Source organism: Ranitomeya imitator, chromosome 6 (assembly GCF_032444005.1).
Source record: "Ranitomeya imitator isolate aRanImi1 chromosome 6, aRanImi1.pri, whole genome shotgun sequence".
NCBI lineage: Eukaryota > Metazoa > Chordata > Amphibia > Anura > Dendrobatidae > Ranitomeya > Ranitomeya imitator.
The window spans coordinates 399,286,357-399,302,569 of record NC_091287.1 but is presented as its reverse complement, the minus strand read 5'-3'; positions in this window follow the sequence as shown (position 1 = coordinate 399,302,569).

Below are 16,213 nucleotides of genomic sequence, written 5' to 3'. Positions count from 1 at the left end.
TGTGGGCGTGTACCAGACTTCTCTGGGGCCGTGTACCAGACTTCTCTGGGGGCGTGTACCAGTCTTCTCTGTGGGCGTGTACCAGGTTTCTTTGTGGGCGTGTACCAGACTTCTCTGGGCGTGTACCAGACTTCTCTGTGGCCGTGTACCAGACTTCTCTGTGGCCGTGTACCAGACTTCTCTGTGGGCGTGTACCAGACTTCTCTGTGGGCGTGTACCAGACTTCTCTGTGGGCGTGTACCAGACTTCTCTGTGGGCGTGCACCAGACTTCTCTGTGGGCGTGCACCAGACTTCTCTGGGGGCGTGTGCCAGACTTCTCTGCGGGCGTGTGCCAGACTTCTCTGCGGGCGTGTGCCAGACTTCTCTGTGGGCGTGTGCCAGACTTCTCTGTGGCCGTGTACCAGACTTCTCTGCGGGCGTGTACCAGACTTCTCTGTGGCCGTGTACCAGACTTCTCTGGGGGCGTGTGCCAGACTTCTCTGTGGGCGTGTACCAGACTTCTCTGGGGGCGTGTGCCAGACTTCTCTGGGGGCGTGTACCAGACTTCTCTGGGGGCGTGTGCCAGACTTCTCTGTGGGCGTGTGCCAGACTTCTCTGTGGCCGTGTACCAGACTTCTCTGGGGGCGTGTGCCAGACTTCTCTGTGGGCGTGTACCAGACTTCTTTGGGGGCGTGTGCCAGACTTCTCTGTGGGCGTGTACCAGACTTCTCTGTGGGCATGTAGTACCAGACTTCTCTGTGGCCGTGTACCAGACTTCTCTGGGGGGGTGTGCCAGACTTCTCTGTGGGCGTGTACCAGACTTCCCTGGGGGCGTGTACCAGACTTCTCTGTGGGCGTGCGCCAGACCTCTCTGGGGGCGTGCGCCAGACTTCTCTGTGGGCGTGCGCCAGACTTCTCTGGGGGCGTGTACCAGACTTCTCTGGGGGCGTGTGCCAGACTTCTCTGTGGGCGTGTACCAGACTTCTCTGGGGGCGTGTGCCAGACTTCTCTGTGGGCGTGTACCACACTTCTCTGGGGGCGTGTACCAGACTTCTCTGTGGGCGTGTACCAGACTTCTCTGTGGGCGTGCGCCAGACTTCTCTGTGGGCGTGCGCCAGACTTCTCTGTGGGCGTGCGCCAGACTTCTCTGGGGGCGTGCGCCAGACTTCTCTGGGGGCGTGTGCCAGACTTCTCTGCGGGCGTGTGCCAGACTTCTCTGGGGGCGTGTGCCAGACTTCTCTGCGGGCGTGTGCCAGACTTCTCTGCGGGCGTGTACCAGACTTCTCTGTGGGCATGTAGTACTAGACTTCTTTGTGGGCATGTAGTACTAGACTTCTTTGTGGGCATGTAGTACTAGACTTCTCTGTGGCAGGATCCGTCCTCCAGTGTGAGCGCTGCAGCGGGGGCCGCCACTTCCTCCATGTGCTGCGGGCTCTTGTCATCTGCCGTCACCTCCGAGATCTGCTGCTCCGGCACAGGGCTCTGTATGGCGGAATACCGCACAGTGCGGCCATGTAGCGGTAGTGCTGCATTCTCCTAAAGAAGCTCACACTGGATTTTATAATGAGTCCCTCCTCCAAGTGCTACTGATTCTGGAACAGTTTGTCTTTTTTCCTGTGCTCCTCCATCCTCCCACCTAGGAAATAAAAAAGCACATTTCTAAGTTCAGCCAACTGGGCGTGTACCAGACTTCTCTGGGCGTGTACCAGACTTCTCTGTGGGCATGTACCAGACTTCTCTGTGGCCGTGTACCAGACTTCTCTGTGGCCGTGTACCAGACTTCTCTGGGGGCGTGTGCCAGACTTCTCTGTGGGCGTGTACCAGACTTCTCTGTGGGCGTGTACCAGACTTCTCTGGGGGCGTGTACTATACTTCTCTGTGGGCGTGTACCAGACTTCTCTGGGGGCGCGTACCAGACTTCTCTGCGGGCGGGCGCCAGACTTCTCTGCGGGCATGTGCCAGACTTCTCTGCGGGCGTGTACCAGACTTCTCTGTGGGCATGTACCAGACTTCTCTGTGGGCATGTACCTGACTTCTTTGGGGGCGTGTACCAGACTTCTTTGTGGGCGTGCACTAGACTTCTCTGCGGGCGTGTGCCAGACTTCTCTGCGGGCGTGTGCCAGACTTCTCTGGGGGCCGGCGCCAAACTTCTCTGTGGGCGTGTACCAGACTCCTCTGCGGACATCCGCTAGACTTCTCTGCGGGCGTGCGCTAGACTTCTCTGTGGGCGTGTACCAGACTTCTCTGTGGGCGTGTATCAGGCTTCTCTGCGGGCGGGCGCCAGACTTCTCTGTGGGCGTGCATTAGACTTCTCTGTGGGCGTGTACCAGACTTTTCTGTGGGCGTGTACCAGACTTCTCTGGCGGCGTGTACTAGACTTCTTTGTGGGCGTGCACTGGACTTCTATGTGGGCGTGTTCCAGACTTCTCTGCGGGCGTGTGCCAGACTTCTCTGGGGGCCGGCACCAAACTTCTCTGTGGGCGTGTACCAGACTCCTCTGCGGCCATCCGCCAGACTTCTCTGCGGGAGTGCGCTAGACTTCTCTGTGGGCGTGTACCAGACTTCTCTGTGGGCGTGTATCAGGCATCTCTGCGGGCAGGCGCCAAACTTCTCTGTGGGCGTGCATTAGACTTCTCTGTGGGTGTGTACCAGACTTCTCTGTGGGCGTGTACCAGACTTCTCTGGGGGCGTGTTCCAGACTTCTTTGTGGGCGTGCATTAGACTTCTCTGGGGGCGTGTACCAGACTTCTCTGTGGGCGTGTACCAGACTTCTCTGGGGGCGTGTACCAGACTTCTCTGGGGGCCGGCGCCAAACTTCTCTGCTGGCATGTACCAGACTTTTCTGTACCAGACTTCTCTGCGGGCGTGCACCAGATTTCTCTGTGGGCGTGCATTAGACTTCTCTGTGGGCATATACCAGACTTCTCTGCGGGCGTGTACCAGACTTCTCTGTGGGCGTGTACCAGACTTCTCTGTGGCCGTGTACCAGTCTTCTCTGCGGGCGTGTACCAGACTTCTCTGCGGGCGTGTACCAGACTTCTCTGCGGGCGTATGCCAGACTTCTCTGTGGGCATGTACCAGACTTCCCTGCGGGCATGTACCAGACTTCTCTGGGGGCATGTACCAGACTACTCTGCGGGCATGTACCAAACTTCTCTGTGGGCATATACCAGACTTCCCTGCGGGCATGTACCAGACTTCTCTGCGGGCATGTACCAGACTTCTTTGTGGGCGTGTACCAGACTTCTTTGTGGGCGTGTACCAGACTTCCCTGCGGGCATGTACCAGACTTCTCTGTGGGCATATACCAGACTTCTCTGCGGGCGTGTTCCAGACTTCTCTGCGGGCATGTACCAGACTTCTCTGCGGGCATATACCAGACTTCTCTGCGGGCATGTACCAGACTTCTCTGCGGGCATATACCAGACTTCCCTGCGGGCATGTACCTGACTTTTCTGGGGGCGTGCGCCAGACCATCTCCTATGTTCTCACATTTTTCAGGAGAAATCCTCCTTACTGGGACTTTTTGACCTCATTCTGGGTATATTATCCTATACTATTTTTTTTCAATGTCGCCACCCCAGGTTTCTTGATCCTTATAAAGACAACACTGCAGCAGTCGGGTATGTGTATGCATCATATCTTCTTCCCCTCCCCCTCCTACCTACTAACCATGCACGATTCACTTTTTTGGTTATGAGATATGTTGTATTATTTGAGACTATGTTTATAGCTGTATAGTTGGTTACTATGTATTTTCTTTTATTCACCAATGTTGTAATTAAGTATAGGTCAATGCTGACCGATACGTTTATTAACATTGTACTGCTATAAATAATTCTTCACCATACCTACATAAGTTGAGTGCCAAATTTTATTTCTAACTATACTATTGGTCTGGGAACCTGTTTGAGCACCAACACAGCTGTGCCACAATATACTTTCTACTGGAGATAATCGAGACCTGAAATTCTTATTCGCCAGCTATGTCAAAATGATGCGATTATAGTAACATAGTAACATAGTTAGTAAGGCCGAAAAAAGACATTTGTCCATCCAGTTCAGCCTACATTCCATCATAATAAATCCCCAGATCTACGTCCTTCTACAGAACCTTATGTGATGTGGAACAGCTCAGACTGTTGAGCCCCTTTCAATTGCTTTAGTCCGTACAGTACACAGCCTATATACAGATCTGTCTGACACTCCATATACAGACCGCAATGCCCAACCTGACCGCGGGTGTCCCAACTCGAATTTACAGCCTCAGTCACACTTGTAGCTGTAAGATCGGGTTGAGAGATCCAGTGTCCATCCGGGCATGGCGGTCTGTACATAGAGTGTGACATACTCCCGTCTGACAGCTTAGAGCTCATGCAGATGTTCGGTCCATTCACGGACCTTTAATGCCCAGGCTGGCCACAGCTCTCCCGACCCGAGCTGGATACCCTCATATATTTCTGGAGTGGGATTTCTGGCATAGGGAAAATAGCTGGGCTGTGGCGTCATGTCCGTATCCGGCTCAGCACAATTTGGTGCAGCTGGAAGAAGCTGGTGTAAAGATGTCAAAAGTTGGAAAATTAAGGCTGAACTCTAAATTGCACCTAAATTTGGTAACATCAAAGCTTCTACACTACAATTCTGGCACGAAATCTTTAAGGAATCGGACTCAATGGTTTTTTATCCAACTGTGCAAAAGTTATCCGTTCATTTAGGAGCACTAAGGCTACGTTCACATTTGCGTTGTGCGCCACTGCGTCGGCGACGCAGCACACAACGCAAATAAAAACGCACCAAAATGCATGCAAAAACGCTGCGTTTTGCGACGCATGCGTAGTTTTTTGCCGAAATTTGGACGCAAGAAAAATGCAACTTGTTGCGTTTTCTTGGCCCAACGCTTGCGGCAAAAAAAACGCATGCGTCGCACAATACAGCACACAAAAACGCATGCGTCCCCCATGTTAAATAAAGGGGCGCATGACGCATGCGTCGCCGCTGCGTCGCCCGACGCAAACCCGACGCAAACACGCAAAACGCTAATGTGAACGTAGCCTAACAGGTCACCTGTTTTGAAAGTGACTGGCTTTTTGGCTTTTTTCAACAAGTTGTGCTAATGGTCTATTAATTTTGGATCATCAACAGGTTTGCTGTTTACAAAATGAAGAAATAATGACTTTTTACCAAGCCATCCAATAATTATCCACTTTTTTGAGAAGCAGGAAAAGTTTAACTGCTTTACAACTGAAGAAGTAATGGCTTCACAAAAAGCAATTATGCTCTGCCGGTCTGTCCTCGCTGAGGCGGTGTTATCGCGCACTTAGGTGATGCGACTACTCACGGTGGTGCCTCGTGTGTAGAAGGGTAGAAGGGGTGAACGATGTGTGAACACAGGACGCCGTGCTTTTTCACTTGTTTTGCGGTGCGGGAGACATGAGACCCTGTGTCTCCCAGTTGTCAGGAAACGCAGAACGCTACCTTACCTGTTGTTATTCAGTGGTAGAAATGTGTGCATCCTTCTGTACAGGTGAGCAGGGAGTGCCTCCATGGACATGACTGGGAGGAATGCATGATTATCCTTAGATTTGGCCTGCTATTTAACCCCTTCATGAAATGCTCTGTACTAGTACTCCCCCTTTTATGTGGGCTCTGGCGCTGAGCCAACATCTTTCCCAGCACATGTCAGCTGTTTTGAACAGCTGACATATGCCTCTAACAGCTGTGGGTGGAATTGCGATCCACCCACAGCTGTTAACCTGTTAAATGCCACCGGTAATCTCTGACAGCGGCATTTAACACGCTCTTACGGCAAGCGTGCCGGAAATCCACCCATCAGCGCCCGTGTCACGTGATCGCAGGTCACCGATGGAATGGTATGACAACCAGAGGTCTCTAGCAGACCTCTATGGTTGTCATAGCCAGACTGCTATGTGCGCCGCCCAGTGGTTGGCGCTCATAGCAAGTGAGCAATTCTGCTTCATACAAGCGATCTGATCATCACCTGTATGTAGCAGAGCCGATCAGATTTATGGCAGCTTCTTGTCTCCTATGGAGACTATTGAAGCATGCAAAAATTAAAAAAAAAAGTTTCTAAAAATATAAAAAATATATAAAAGTTCTAATCACCCCCCATTCGCCCCATTCAAAGTAAAACAATAAAAAAAAAAAAACATACACATATTTGGTATTGCTGCATTCAGAACTGGCCGATCTATCAAGGTGTAAAAAAAAGTGCAATCCGTAAATGGAGTAGCGAAAAAAGTAAAAACGCCAGAATTAGGTTTTCTTGGTCGCCGCAACATTGCATTAAAATTCAATAACAAGCGATCAAAAGATCGTATCCACACCAAATTAGTAGCATTAAATATGTCAGCTCAGCATGCAAAAATAAGCCCTCACCCAACCCAACATCATGAAAAATGGAGACTCTACGGGTATCGGAAAATGACTCAATTTTTTTTTTTTTACAAATTTTGGATTTTTGTAACCACTTAAATAAAAGAGTACCTAGACATGTTTGGTGTCTATGAGCTCGTAATGACCTGGAGAATCATAATGGCAGATCAGTTTTAGCATTTGGTGAACAATGGTAAAAAAATCCATAAAACAGTTGTGGAATTGCACTTCTTTTTAAATTACACCGCACTTGGATTTTTTTTTCCTGTTTTTGAGTACATGACATGGTAAAACCAATGATGTTGTTCAAAAGTACAACTTGTCATGCAAAAAATAAGCCCTCACATGGCCATATTGATGGGAAACTTAAAAGTTATGGCTCTGGGAAGAACGGGAGCGAAAAAAAGAAACGCAAAAATGAAAAAGGGCTCCGTCATGAAGGGCTTAAACCCTGCTTCTAGTCCAGTTCAGTGCTGTTTATTCAGTTCTCTTGCTCAGTGGTATGGTGAGTGCTTCCTGGTATGGTGAGTGCTTCCTGGTATGGTGAGTGCTTCCTGGTTGGACTTGGGTTGCTTCTCAGTAGTTGCTAATGGTCGTTATTGGTTCTTCTTTCTAAGCTATTGTCCCAGAGTTTCCCTTTGGTTTTCATTTGTTTTTTTTTGCTAGCTTTGGATTTATTTGTGCACCTTACTCTACATCATCCACGTCACCACATGCCCGCTATCCTGCAACAGCAGTCTATGAAGGGCTCGTGAAGTCCCCTCCCCTTCGGCAGTGGTTGAAGAATATCCTGGCTCTTAAGGTCTAGCCTACCAGTGGAGGCTTGCGCAAAGTGCGTCTGTGACTGTGCTTTTGCTGGTCTGATGTGAGTTGCTATAGAATAATTTATTCCTGTACATAACACATTTCCATGCAGATCTATCTCCAATTCAGTCTCTCAACCCTTTACTGACCCAAATTCGTCAGCCTCATGTCTGTCAATGGAACTGCCGAGCTTAGGTCAGGACACCAATGTCCGGTTTATGGATCACAGGCAATACTTAGACCATAAAATATGGATGTGTTAAAGCGACTGGAGATATTTTTCTATCTAGTAATGGGTAAAAAAAAACCTGGTAGATCCATCAAACCCAATGGCATCGGATCTAGTATGCTTCAATTTGACTTATTATATAACCTATTAATAAGACAGGTTAAGAATTTATTTAGGCTAGTGTTTCATATTCTTGTACCCAGCTTGAGTAAGGTATGACCGACTAATAAACTTGGTGGCTGTTTTGGGCTCTCAATGTTTCAGAATATGAACCACACCAGCTAGGGCTTGGTTAGATTTCAGCAACAATCTATGCCAGTGGAGCGCCCCCAGACACAGGGCCACAAGTCACTCGGTACCGGTCCCTTCTTCTTCGGTCCTGCGGTTGTCACGGTGGCTGGACCCGGTCGTGACCCTGCTAAGGGGCGTCCAATGAAGGTGGTAGTACAGTCTGTCAGGGGTTCGTGACGCCACCTGTGGTGTTCGGTCAGGGTGACCGACGCTGCTGTGGGGTCCGCTGGGGTGATGGAATGGCAGCTGGATGGTATACCTTCCCACAGGTGAAGTATGTCCCCAGGGCTTCCCAGTAAGGTGGATGGTGATGGTGTGAGGTGCAGGCAATAACGAGGACACAAGGTTGCAGTCTCTTTACCTTTTTACTGAAGGCTTCAATATACTCAGTCCAGAGCACGTTCAACCGGGCTATCAGAGACCGGCCGGTCCGATGAGCACATCCAGAGTTTCCCTCGCAGATGGAAATCGTTGCCTACCAATAGCGCCTGTGTGTTGTAGTCCTACCCTGCTGAGCATTCGGAATAGTCCTCACAACTGCTGTTCTCTTTCGTTCGTTCTCTACAGCTTTCTCTCTCTCTCTCGTTCTTTGGTTCCAGATGTTGCAAGTTTCTAACGTCCCCCAGGTATATTTTGGCTAGGACGCCACCCGTATGACGGGAAGGCTTGGAGGTCTTCCGGGACCCTAAAGACGCCCCTCTCCCAATGTTGCCCCTTATGTCTTCGTAGGTGTAGAAGGTAGACAGCCAACCTATAATCAACTGTCCAGCGGAATTTGAAGTAAGGCCTGAAGTCAGTTACTCCTACGGTGATCCGGCCACCGACTACGCGCCTCAGTAAGATGTTGCCTTTCCCTCTCGGCACGACTCTTACTGGCTCTCCTTTGTGCTGATCTCGTTTACATGTTTCCACAATATCCTTCCCTTCTTGTCTCTTTCTTAGGATACCGCCGCAAGGTGTGCAGGCGCGGTTCCGTTACGTTCTGTTCTGTTCGCTAGGCACCTGCCAGGTTCCCACGCCTGAGAGGGACCCCCCTGTGCCTTCTCCCTTCAACACCCCCTGCCACGGGATGTTGCCTGGTTCCAACCCAGTCAGCTTCTCACTAACTTCCTCCCCAGCCCCTAGTTTTACCAGTGTGAGGAGTGGCCCAATAAATAAAGCCTTTTTCTCCCCCTAGTGGCCGGAGTGTGAAGTGTAATGTGTTCTGGTGATACCTGGTCAGGAGAACTCCTTAGTGCCATCAGACGTACCGCTGCTCCCCTTAGTGGCAGAGCGCTATACTGCAACGACCAGGTCTCTGGGGCGCTGCAACAGCATTCTAGTGTACATAACACTAAATGTGTTGCATGTCAATAGACTATGTCAATTTTACAAAACTCACCCACCTTTTTAGCCAAGGGATTGCTAAAATGAGAATGAGCAAAGAAAGTCCACTAACTCACCACCAGGTGCACAGATCACATTACCTGTAGACAGTATTGAAAAGAAGAAAAAACAACCAGCTGCAACAATCCAGTAAAATTTCGTTTTAGCTTTATTGAGTAATCCACAGAAAATAGAACAGACATAGGTCAATAAAAATTACACGTTTCTGGAGTGACCATCTCAGTCTCCTGACCTCAATATCATTGAGCCACTCTGGGGAGATCTTAAGCGTGCAGCTCAATCTAGACAGCCCAGGAATCTACAGGAACTGGAGACTTTTTGCCAAGAAGAGTGGGCAGCTTTACCTTCTGAGAAAATAAAGAGCCTCATCCACAACTACCACAAAAGACGTCAAGCTGTCATTGATGTTAGAGGGGGAAATACACGGTATTAAGAAATGGGGTATGTGTATTTTTGATCAGGGTCATTTGGATGTTTTGGGTTGTCATTATGATTTAAAAAGAGAAAACACAGTAGTTTGACAATAAATGGCTTCACCCAACCACTAACCATGAGTGGAGAAAAAGTTTTGGTGTTATCATTCATACTCTCTCAAAAAAGGCCAAGAAAGCAAAATTCTGCTGGGGGATGTAAACTGTTGAGCACAACTGTATGTAAAAAATGGTTGTATTGCCTCCACGTTGACATCCCAAATGAATAATAGGTCGTCAATGTAACGGCCATACCAATGGCTCTCTGAGTATCCTCCCCTGTCACCAAACAAGAAAATTATTTTCTCAATAAGCAATTTAAACATTGGCTAATGACGGGGCGACCTTAGTTACCAGCAAAGCACCATGTACAGCAGGGGTGTCAAACTGCATTCCTCGAGGGCTGCAAACCATGCGTGTTTTGAAGATTTCCTTAGCATTGCACAAGGTTCTGCAATCATTATGTGTGTAGGCAGGGCCGGCTCCAGGATTTTGTGGGCCCCGGGCAAAAGAGTCTCAGTGGGCCCACATACCACGATTCATGATGCACAGATACGGAGGAGAAATATAGATATATTACATAGGGCCTAGCCTTCCCCCTCATCCTTCACATAGGCAGATATGCACACACACAATACGCAGACATGTACACACACACACCCACACACACACACACACACAATACGCAGACATACACACATCTACAGTATGCAGACATGCGCACTCACACACACACAATACGCAGACATGCACACACACAAATACGCAGACATGCACACACACACACAATACGCAGACATGCACACACACAATACGCAGACATACACACACACACACACTATGCAGACATACACATACAGTACGCAGGCATGCTGCACACACATACAGTACTCAGACATGCACACACACACGCAGCACTCAGACATGCACACACACAATACGCAGACATGCGCGCACACACACACAATACGCAGACATACACACACACACAATACGCAGACATACACATACAGTACGCAGACATGCTGCACACACATACAGTACTCAGACATGCACACACACAATACGCAGACATGCGTGCACACACACACAATACGCAGACATACACACACACACAATACGCAGACATACACATAGAGTACGCAGACATGCTGCACACACATACAGTACTCAGACATGCACACACACACACAGCACTCAGACATGCACACACACACAATACGCAGACATGCGCACACACACACAATACGCAGACATGCACACACACACAATACGCAGACATGCACACACACACACACAATATGCAGACATACACATGCAATACGCAGACATGCATACAAATACAATACGCAGACATGCACACAAATTCAATACACAGATATACACATACAATACGCAGATATTTACATACATATATTTGAAGACAAATTCACAAAAATACATAAATATGTACAGCCAAACACACTGATATACACAGATATGCACATCATACAGGCATACACAGACATACAGACACAACACACAAGCCTCACTCACCTCCCCCAGGCTTGTCACCCATCAGGCTCCTCTGGCATGTGGATATGGAGGGAGTGCTGCTTGATCGATGGCCGTCACTTAAACAGACATGGCCACCCACAGTGAACGCTGCAGCTGTGTCTGTTACTAATGATGCGGTCAGGCAGACACTGTGCCTTTAACTTTGCTTGTGTGTCCGCCCGGCCGCGTCATTACTAGCAGAAGCAGAGACATCGCTGCAGAGTGCACTGTGCGCGGCCATGTTTATTTAAGTGACGGCTGAGCTCAAGTAGTGGCGGAGCTGCTGGGGGAGCAGCCCGGGCTCCCTGGTATCCCGGCCACGAGTGGGCCCCCCCATTTGTTCAGGGCCCCGGCATTTGCTCCGGTACGCCAGGTGCTGACGCCGGCCCTGTGTGTAGGTGATTAAATTATCACCTGTGCAGTACAAGGAAATCCTGAAAACATGACCTGTTTGCAGCCCTCGAGGAATGCAGTTTGACACCCCTGATGTACAGTACAGACCAAAAGTTTGGACACCTTCTCATTTAAAGATTTTTCTGTATTTTCATGACTATGAAAATTGTACATTCGCACTGAAGGCATCAAAACTATGAATTAACACATGTGGAATTATATACTTAACAAAAAAGTGAGTGTGAAACAACTGAAATTATGTCTTATATTCTAGGTGCTTCAAAGTAGCCACCTTTTGCTTTGATGACTGCTTTGCACACTCTTGGCATTCTCTTGATGAGCTTCAAGAGGTAGTCACTGGGAATGGTTTGCAATTCACAGGTGTGCCCTGTCAGGTTTAAGTGGGATTTCTTGCCTTATAAATGGGGTTGGGACCATCAGTTGTGTTGTGCAGAAGTCTGGTGGATACAAAGCTGATAGTCCTACTGAATAGACTGTTAGAATTTGTACTATGGCAAGAAAAAAGGAGGTAAGTAAAGAAAAACAAGTGGCCATCATTACTTTAAGAAATGAAAGTCAGTCAGTCTGAAAAATTGGGAAAGTGTCCCCAAGTGCAGTGGCAAAAACCATCAAGCGCTGCAAAGAAACTGGCTTACATGAGGACCGCCCCAAGAAAGGAAGACCAAGAGTCACCTCTGCTTCTGAGGATAAGTTTATCCGAGTCACCAGCCTCAGAAATCGCAGGTTAACAGCAGCTCAGATTAGAGACCAGGTCAGTGCCACACAGAGTTCTAGCAGCAGACACATCTCTACCACAACTGTTAAGAGGAGACTTTGTGCAGCAGACCTTCATGGTAAAATAGCTGCTAAGGAAACCACTGCTAAAGACAGGCAACAAGCAGAAGAGACTTGTTTGGGCTAAAGAACACAAGGAATGGACATTAGACCAGTGGAAATCTGTGCTTTGGTCTGATGAGTCCAAATTTGAGATCTTTGGTTCCAACCACAGTGTCTTTGTGTGACGCAGAAAAGGTAAACGGATGGACTCTACATACCTGGTTCCCACCGTGAAGCATGGAGGAGGAGGTGTGATGGTGTGGAGGTGCTTTGCTGGTGACACTGTTGGGGATTTATTCAAAATTGAAGGCATACTGAACGAACATGGCTACCACAGCATCTTGCAGCAGCATGCTATTCCATCCGGTTTGCGTTTAGTTGGACCATCATTTATTTTTCAACAGGACAATGACCCCAAACACACCTCCAGGCTGTTTAAGGGCTATTTGACCAAGAAGGAGAGTGATGGGGTGCTACGCCAGATGACCTGGCCTCCACAGTCACCTGACCTGAACGCTGAGCGGAGAGTGAAAGCAAAAGGGCCAACAAGTGCTAAGCATCTCTGGGAACTCCTTCAAGATTGTTGGAAGACCATTCCCGGTGACTACCTCTTGAAGCTCATCAAGAGAATAGCAAGAGTGTGCAAAGCAGTTATCAAAGCAAAAGGTGGCTACTTTGATGAACCTAGAATATGAGACATAATTTCAGTTGTTTCACACTTTTTTGTTAAGTATATAATTCCACATGTGTTAATTCATAGTTATGATGCCTTCAGTGTGAATGTACAATTTTCATAGTCATAAAAATACAGAAAAATCTTTAAATGAGAAGGTGTGTCCAAACTTTTGGTCTGTACTGTTTATGTAAATAATAACAATCATCCCAAAAAAATATGTTTAAGGAGAAAAAAACGAGGAACATAAAAGATCTCTTAGGTCAATCCCATATGTGCTGTAGGTTTCAAGAAACCATGTAAGGGCTAACATGGTGATGTTATGTTCCGAAAAACATTATAGATTGACATATTATACTTGCTGTAAGCCATGCAAATGAAGGCTGCCCCTTGACATCCTGTATAACCCTTAATACCAAAGTGATATCTTGTATGTACCTAGGAATTTGAATGATCAATGCTTGGAGGAAGCTGTCAACCCAAGAACAAAGTTTTTCATTAAGAGATCCATTTCCAGCAACAAATGCTCTAAAAGCCAGAGGTAAAAGGTATCAACCACTGAGGACTCTCAATTCTAAATATTTTTCTAAAAGTAGGAGGAAATTCATTTTTATGTATTTTAGTTACAGAATGGAAATTGCAGTAATGGAATGAGTATTGAAAATAAAATCTCCTTGTTCGCGGTTAAGAATCCACAGGTTGATACGCTACTCCACCAAAGTAGATAATTGGGCACCATATAGTGAGTGAGGAGGGATTAAAACCCAGTTTCACGTATGCAGTATGATCAGTCAATATTAACCATTCTATATAGATCATGGTCAAAAACAACTACTGCACCTCCCTTGTCAGCCTGTCTAAATATAAGATCAGGAGAATCAGTTAGCTGATGTGGAGCAGTTTTCTCACAGGCTGATTACTATTAGCATGATCAATATTTTTATTTTTATAGAAATTAATTCAGACTCAACCAATCCTTAAAAGTGGTCAAGCGAAACACAGCAGGACTGAACAGGGTAAAATAATGGATTAGACCAGGAGTAGGCAATTCATTTTCCAGAGAGGCCACATGAGAGACCATGACTATTGTGGAGACCAAACCAATAGGCTGAAATTAATTCTGCTCAATATTAATATCAATATAGTAATTTAGTAATAATAATTATTATTCTATTAACCCCTTAACCCCCCAAGGGTGGTTAGCACGTTAATGACCGAGCCAATTTTTACAATTCTGACCACTGTCCCTGTCATGATCCCAATGGCAGGGGACCACAAAAGGACAAGCACAAAAACAACACAAGCTCTAGGGTGATGGAACCTGAGCTGACCGCGATCCTGAACCTAAACACACAACTAGCAGTAGCCGGGGAACGTGCCTACGATGATTCCTAGACGTCTCGCGCCAGCCGAAGGATTAACTTCCCCTATCAGAAGAAACACAGACCTCACTTGCCTCCAGAGAAATACCCCACAGAAATAGCAGCCCCCCACATGTAATAACGGTGAAATGAGAGGAAAGCACATACGTAGTTATGAAAACAGAATCAGCAAAAATGAGGCCCGCTAAAGCTAGATAGCAGAGGATACAAAAGTGAACTGCGCGGTCAGCGAAAAACCCTTCAAAAAACCATCCTGAAATTACTTGAACTCATGTGCCAACTCATGGAACATGAGGAGTAATTTCAGCCCACTAGAGCCACCAGCAGCAAGGAATCACATATCTGCAAGCTGGACTAAGACAAAAATTAAGCAAAACGTGGAACAGGAAAATCAAAACTTAGCTTGTCCTGAAGATTACAGACGCAGGTAGCAGAGGTAAAAAGACACACTGATTACATTGATAGCCGGCGAGGAAATGACAAGAAAGCCAGGTTAAATAGGAAACTCCCATAACCTGATGGAACAGGTGGACACCAGAGACCGCAGAGAACACAAGTCACCCAGTACCATCAGTAACCACCAGAGGGAACCCAAAAACAGAACTCACAACAGTACCCCCCCCCTTGAGGAGGGGTCACCGAACCCTCACGAGAACCACCAGGGCGACCAGGATGAGCCCTATGAAATGCACGGACCAAATCGGCAGCATGAACATCAGAGGCAACCACCCAAGAATTATCCTCCTGACCATAACCCTTCCACTTGACCAAATACTGGAGTTTCCGTCTGGAAACACGAGAATCCAAGATCTTCTCCACAACATACTCCAATTCACCCTCCACCAGCACCGGAGCAGGAGGCTCAAGGGAAGGAACAACAGGTACCTCATACTTCCGCAACAACGACCGATGGAACACATTATGAATAGCAAACGATGCCGGAAGATCCAAACGAAACGACACAGGGTTAAGAATTTCCAAGATCCTATAGGGACCGATGAACCGAGGCTTGAACTTAGGAGAAGAGACCTTCATAGGAACAAAACGAGAAGGCAACCACATCAAGTCCCCAACAAGAAGTCGAGGACCCACGCGGCGACGGCGATTAGCAAACTGCTGAGCCCTCTCCTGGGACAATTTCAAATTGTCCACCACATGACTCCAAATCTGATGCAACCTATCCACCACCATGTCCACTCCAGGACAATCAGAAGGCTCCACCTGACCAGAGGAAAAACGAGGATGAAACCCCGAATTACAAAAGAAAGGAGAAACCAAGGTAGCAGAACTAGCCCGATTATTAAGGGCAAACTCGGCAAGTGGCAAAAAGGTAACCCAGTCATCTTGATCAGCAGAAACAAAACACCTTAAATAAGTTTCTAAAGTCTGATTAGTTCGTTCCGTCTGGCCATTCGTCTGGGGATGGAATGCAGACGAAAAGGACAAATCAATGCCCATCTTAGCACAGAACGTCCGCCAAAATCTAGACACAAACTGGGATCCCCTGTCAGAAACGATGTTCTCCGGAATGCCATGCAAACGGACCACGTTTTGAAAAAACAGAGGGACCAACTCAGAGGAGGAAGGTAACTTAGGCAAGGGTACCAGATGAACCATCTTAGAAAAGCGGTCACACACAACCCAGATGACGGACATTTTTTGAGAGACAGGGAGATCCGAAATAAAGTCCATGGAAATGTGCGTCCAAGGCCTCTTCGGGATAGGCAAAGGTAACAACAATCCACTGGCCCGAGAACAGCAAGGCTTAGCCCGAGCACAAACTCCACAAGACTGCACAAAAGAACGCACATCCCTCGACAAGGAAGGCCACCAAAAAGA